This window comes from Bos mutus, chromosome 15 (genome assembly GCF_027580195.1).
Source record: "Bos mutus isolate GX-2022 chromosome 15, NWIPB_WYAK_1.1, whole genome shotgun sequence".
In the NCBI taxonomy this organism is placed as follows: domain Eukaryota; kingdom Metazoa; phylum Chordata; class Mammalia; order Artiodactyla; family Bovidae; genus Bos; species Bos mutus.
In genome coordinates, this window is record NC_091631.1 from 72,808,433 (window position 1) to 72,814,432 (window position 6,000).

The 6,000-nt window shown below is 43.9% G+C and overlaps 1 pseudogene; it reads right to left on the bottom strand.

Moving 5' to 3' along the window:
- Positions 1–2,073, bottom strand: part of LOC102286013 (latexin pseudogene) — a 92,873-nt pseudogene extending 90,800 nt beyond the window's left edge.
- Between the last annotated feature and the right edge of the window lie 3,927 nt (positions 2,074–6,000).

The following is a 6,000-nucleotide window of genomic DNA, read 5'->3' on the forward strand; positions in this document are numbered from 1 at the left end:
AAAGAAAAAATCCAAAAGAATCTACAGAACAAGTCAAAATGTAAGAATAATAAATGTTTTTCTTGAATTTCTTCTGTCAGAGTCCTTTCCATCGCTGGGAGTCAGTCCACCTCACCTCCCTAGGATGCCCTCCAACACTGTGCTGATCTCTGGACCTATTGTAGGGGCAGCTCAGATTCTAATCGGGTCCTAGTACTCTGTGTTTTTGCCTCTAATGTCCACATCTATCAGAACGAGTGCATTTTCTCTTGTGGGCACTCTCAATGACCTTTTGTTAAATGCCATAGACACAGAGTCTGCCTAATTGATTGTGTGGGTTTAATCTGCAGCTTGTACAGCTGGTGGTAAGGTTTTGGGTCTTTTTGCTTAGTCCCACTGCCCCTGGGTTTTAATTGTGGTTTTATTTCCACCTCTGTATGTGGGTCATCCATTGGGGTTAGCTGCTGAGGCTGCCCTGGAGGACTCGAGTTTGCCCCTGTGAGGGGCAGGGGTGGAGGTGGTACAGCTGCTTGGGTTGCAGGGATTCTGGCAACACCAGGTACTCAGGGGAGTTGGCAGCTAGGGCAGCAGGAAATATAGTGCTCTAGAAGGGTATGGTAACCAGTGTTGGCCAATATGCTCAGGTATTCTTGCCTGGAGAACCCCACTGACAGAGAAGCTTGGCAGGCCACAGTCTACAGGGTTGCAAAGAGTCAGACAGGACCAAAATGACCCTGTGCACATAGATGTAAGACTTTTTTTTTTTGCCTGTGGCAGCTCTGCCCCAGTGAAAGTTAAGCATGAAGGTGGCACAGCTGCTTGGCTTGCAGGGACCCTGGTGTCGCCAAGTGTGCAGGGACACGGCCTGCCTCTGCTGCAGGAGTTATGGTCCTATGAGAGTCTTTTTTAAAGCCTCTTGTAGCTGGCAATCAGAAGGCCTCTTTAGTGAGTGTTCTCTGTAGCTCCGCCCATTCAGGCACTTAGAGGGCTCCCTTCCCTGGGGTCCTTCTCTGTTGTTTGGAGCATCAGGCACATAGAAGTGCCCCCCGGCTGGAGTCCTACTCTGTAGTTCAGCTTATCAAACACGTAAAGGGGACACCCTGTTTGGGGTCCTACTCTGTAGTTCAGTGCCTCAGGCGATTGATGGGCCAGCCTCCCTATTGTTCAGCTATGGCTGCTGGCCTGTGGGGAGAGAGGCTATGGTGATGGCTCCACCCCCTATGTATGACGCAGCAGTATCTCCTTGCTTTCATGGCTGCCTGGCTTTCCTCCACAGGCATTTCCCACCACAATCTCCTCCCTCATATCCCCTCAATCCGTTTCTCCACAGTCAACAGCAGCCCTTGCCCAAGGATTGGTCCACAACCCCTGAACTCCAGCTCCCAGCTGCTGCACCTTCCAGGGAACCTGTGTCCCTGTCCAGCGTATGTATGGCTGTGGCAAGGACTGTCTGATTCTCATTCCATTTAGGCTGCCACAGATCAGCTGTTTCACTTAAATGTTTCTCCTCTGACTCAGACAATTGCCCCAATGTGGGGATCAGACCCCTGCTTCAGTTCCCCCACCCACTGAGGGCAGGTCCAGTCCTACTAACACTTCTGTTTTTCCCCAAGTTCCTTTGTTCTACCTAGTTTTGCGTGGTTCTATATATTCTTTTCCACTGGTCAGGTACACCTGTCCACTCTCAGCTGGTGTTCTGCATGCACTTCTGTGTCTGAAGGTGTATTTCTCATGTATCCATGGAGAGAAAAGTAGTCCACATCCACCTACTTCTCCGCCATCTTGTTCTCTCTAGTCTCAATCTTTGTCAGTTTGATTACTATGTCTCTCTGTGTGTTCCTTCTTGAGTTTATCCTGCCTTGTACTCTGTGCTTCCTGGACTTGGTTGATTATTTCCTTTCCAATGTCATGGAACTTTTCAGCTATTATCTCTTCAAATATTTTCTCAGCTCCTCTCTCTTACACTTCTGGGACCCATATAATATGAATATTTGTACCTTTAATGTTGCCCCAGTGGTCTCTTAGACTGTCTTCTTCTTCTTCTTCTTCTTCTTCTTCTTCTTCTTCTTCTTCTTCTTCTTCTTCTTTTTTCATTCTTTTTTCTGTATTTTGTTATGTGGCAGTCATTTCTCCACTCTTCCACCTCAGTTATTCTGCTATTGATTCCTTCTAGTGTATTGTTCTGCCCATCTTGGGTGGCCCCACAGTCATGGCTTAGTTTCATTGAGTTACACAAGGCTGTGGTCCAAGTGTGATTAGATTGACTAGGTTTCAGTGAGTATGGTTTCAGTGTGTCTGCCCTCTGATGCCCTCTTGCAACACCTACCGTCTTACTTGGGTTTCATGGTGGAGAGGTCTGACAGAATGCAATCGACTGGAGAAGGGAATGGCAAACCACTTCAGTATTCTTGCCTTGAGAACACCATGAATAGTATGAAAAGGCAAAATGATATGATACTGAAAGAGGAACTCCCCAGGTTAGTAGGTGCCCAATATGCTACTGGAGGTCAGTGGAGAAATAACTCCAAAAAGAATGAAGGGATGGAGCCAAAGCAAAAACAATACACAGTTGTGGATGTGACTGGTGATAGAAGCAAGGTCCGATGCTGTAAAGAGCAATATTGCATAGGAACCTGGAATGTCAGGTCCATGAATCAAGGCAAATTGGAAGTGGTCAAACAAGAGATGGCAAAAGTGAACATCGACATTCTAGGAATCAGCGAACTCAAATGGACTGGAATGGGTGAATTTAACTCAGATGATCATTATATCTACTACTGCAGGCAGGAATCCCTCAGAAGAAATGGAATAGCCATCATGGTCAACAAAAGAGTACAAAATGCAGTACTTGGATGCAATCTCAAAAATGATAGAATGATCTCTGTTCATTTCCAAGGCAAACCATTCAATATCACAGTAATCCAAGTCTATGCCCCAACCAGTAACACTGAAGAAGCTGAAGTTGAACAGTTCTATGAAGACCTACAAGACCTTTCAGAACTAACACCAAAAAAAGATGTCCTTTTCAGTATAGGGGACTGGAATGCAAAAGTAGGAAGTCAAAAAACACCTGGAGTAACAGACAAATTTGGCCTTGGAACACGGAATGAAGCAGGGCAAAGACTAAGAGTTTTGCCAAGAAAATGCACTGGTCATAGCAAACACCCTCTTCCAACAACACAACAGAAGACTCTACACATGGACATCACCAGATGTTCAACACTGAAATCAGATTGATTATATTCTTTGCAGCCAAAGATAGAAAAGCTCTATACAGTCAGCAAAAACAAGACTGAGAGCTGACTGTGGCTCAGATCATGAACTCCTTATTGCCAAATTCAGACTGAAATTGAAGAAAGTAGGGAAAACCACTAGACCATCCGGATATGACCTAAATCAAATCCCTTATGATAATACAGTGGAAGTGAGAAATAAATTTAAGGGACTAGATCTGATAGATAGAGTGCCTAATGAACTATGGAATGAGGTTCATGACATTGTACAGGAGACAGGGATCAAGACCATCCCCATAGAAAAGAAATGCAAAAAGCAAAATGGCTGTCTGGGGAGGCCTTACAAATAGCTGTGAAAAGAAGAGAAGCAAAAAGCAAAGGAGAAAAGGAAAGATATAAGCATCTGAATGCAGAGTTCCAAAGAATAGCAAGAAGAGATAAGAAAGCCTTCCTCAGTGATCAATGCAAAGAAATAGAGGAAAATAACAGAATGGGAAAGACTAGAGATCTCTTCAAGAAAATTAGAGATACCAAGGGAACATGTCATGCAAAGATGGGCTCGATAAAGGACAGGAATGGTATGGACCTAGCAGAAGCAGAAGATATTAAGAAGAGATGGCAAGAATACACAGAAGAACTGTACAAAAAAGATCTTCACAACCCAGATAATCACGATGGTGTGATCACTCACCTAGAGCCAGATATCCTGGAATATGAGGTCAAGTGGGCCTTAGAAAGCATCACTACGAACAAAGCTAGTGGAGGTGATGGAATTCCAGTTGAGCTATTGAAAATCCTGAAAGATGATGCTGTGAAAGTGCTGCACTCAATATGCCAGCAAATTTGGAAAACTCAGCAGTGGCCACAGGACTGGAAAAGGGCAGTTTTCATTCCAATCCCAAAGAAAGGCAATGCCAAAGAATGCTCAAACTACTGCACAATTGCACTCATCTCACACACTAGTAAAGTAATGCTCAAAATTCTCCAAGCCAGGCTTCAGCAATACGTGAACCGTGAAATTCCATGTGTTCAAGCTGGTTTTAGAAAAGGCAGAGGAACCAGAGATCAAATTGCCAACATCCACTGGATCATCGAAAAAGCAAGAGAGTTTCAGGAAAACATCTATTTCTCCTTTATTGACTATACCAAAGCCTTTGACTGTGTGGATCACAATAAACTGTCGAAAATTCTTTAAGATATGGGAATACCAGACCACCTGACCTGCGCCTTGAGAAACCTATATGCAGTTCAGGAAGCAACAGTTAGAACTAGACATCTAATAACCGACTGGTTCCAAATAGGAAAAGGAGTACATCAAGGTGTATACTGTCACCCTGTTTATTTAACTTATATGCAGAGTACATCATGAGAAATGCTGGTCTGGAAGAAGCACAAGCTGGGATCAAGATTGCCAGGAGAAATAGCAATAACCTCAGATATGCAGATGACACCACCCTTATGGCAGAAAGTGAAGAGGAACTAAAAAGCCTCTTGATGAAGGTGAAAGAAGAGAATGAAAAAGTTGGCTTAAAGCTCAACATTCAGAAAACTAAGATCATGGCATCTGGTCCCATCACTTCATGGCAAATAGATGGGGAAACAGTGGAAACAGTGTCAGACTTTATTTTTTTGAGCTCCAAAATCATTGCAGATGGTGACTGCAGCCATGAAATTAAAAGACGCTTACTCCTTGGAAGGAAAGTTATGATCAACCTAGATAGCATATTCAAAAGCAGAGACATTACTTTGCCAACAAAGGTCCATCTAGTCAAGGAATGGTTTTTCCAGTGATCATGTATGGCTGTGAGAGTTGGACTGTGAAGAAGGCTGAGCACCAAAGAATTGATGCTTTTGAATTGTGGTGTTGGAGAAGACTCTTGAGAGTCCCTTGGACTGCAAGGAGATCCAACCAGTCCATTCTGAAGGAGATCAGCCCTGGGATTTCTTTGGAAGGAATGATGCTAAAGCTGAAACTCCAGTACTTTGGCCATCTCATGCGAAGAGTTGACTCACTGGAAAAGACTCTGATGCTAGGAGGGATTGGGGGCAGGAGGAGAAGGGGACGACAGAGGATGAGATGGCTGGATGGCATCAGTGACTCGATGGACGTGAGTCTGAGTCAACTCCGGGAGTTGGTGATGGACAGGGAGGCCTGGCGTGCTGCGATTCATGGAATTGCAAAGAGTCGGACATGACTGAGTGACTGAAATGAACTGAACTGAGTGTATTATTCATCTCTGTTAGTTGTTCTTTAGTTCTAGGTCTTTGGTAAGTATTTCTTGCATTTTCTCCATTCTTTTTCCAAAATCTTGGATCATCTTCACTATCATTATTCTGAATTCTTTTCCTGGAATGTTGTGCCTATCTCCACTTCATTTAGTGTTTTGGGAGGATTTTATCTTGTCCCTTAATCTGGGACAAAACCCTTTGCTTTTTCATTTTGATTAATTTTCTGTGATGTGGTTTTTTTTTTCAGGAGGTCGGGAGATTGTAGTTCTTGTTTCATCTCTGTGTCTTCTGGTGAATCAGGCTGAGACTTGTGTAACCTTCCTGATTGGAGGGATTGCTACTGTTGTTCAGTCTCTAAGCTCAACTCTTTGTGAACCCATGAACTGCAGCACGCCAGGAGATTAAAGTGTTATCATCGGCATGTCTGAGATTACTGATATTTCTCCTGGCAATTTTGATTCAGGTTTGTGCTCCATCCAGCCTGGAATTCACGTGATATACTCTGCATGGAAGTTAAATTAACAGGGTGACAATATACAGCCTTGACATACACCTTTCC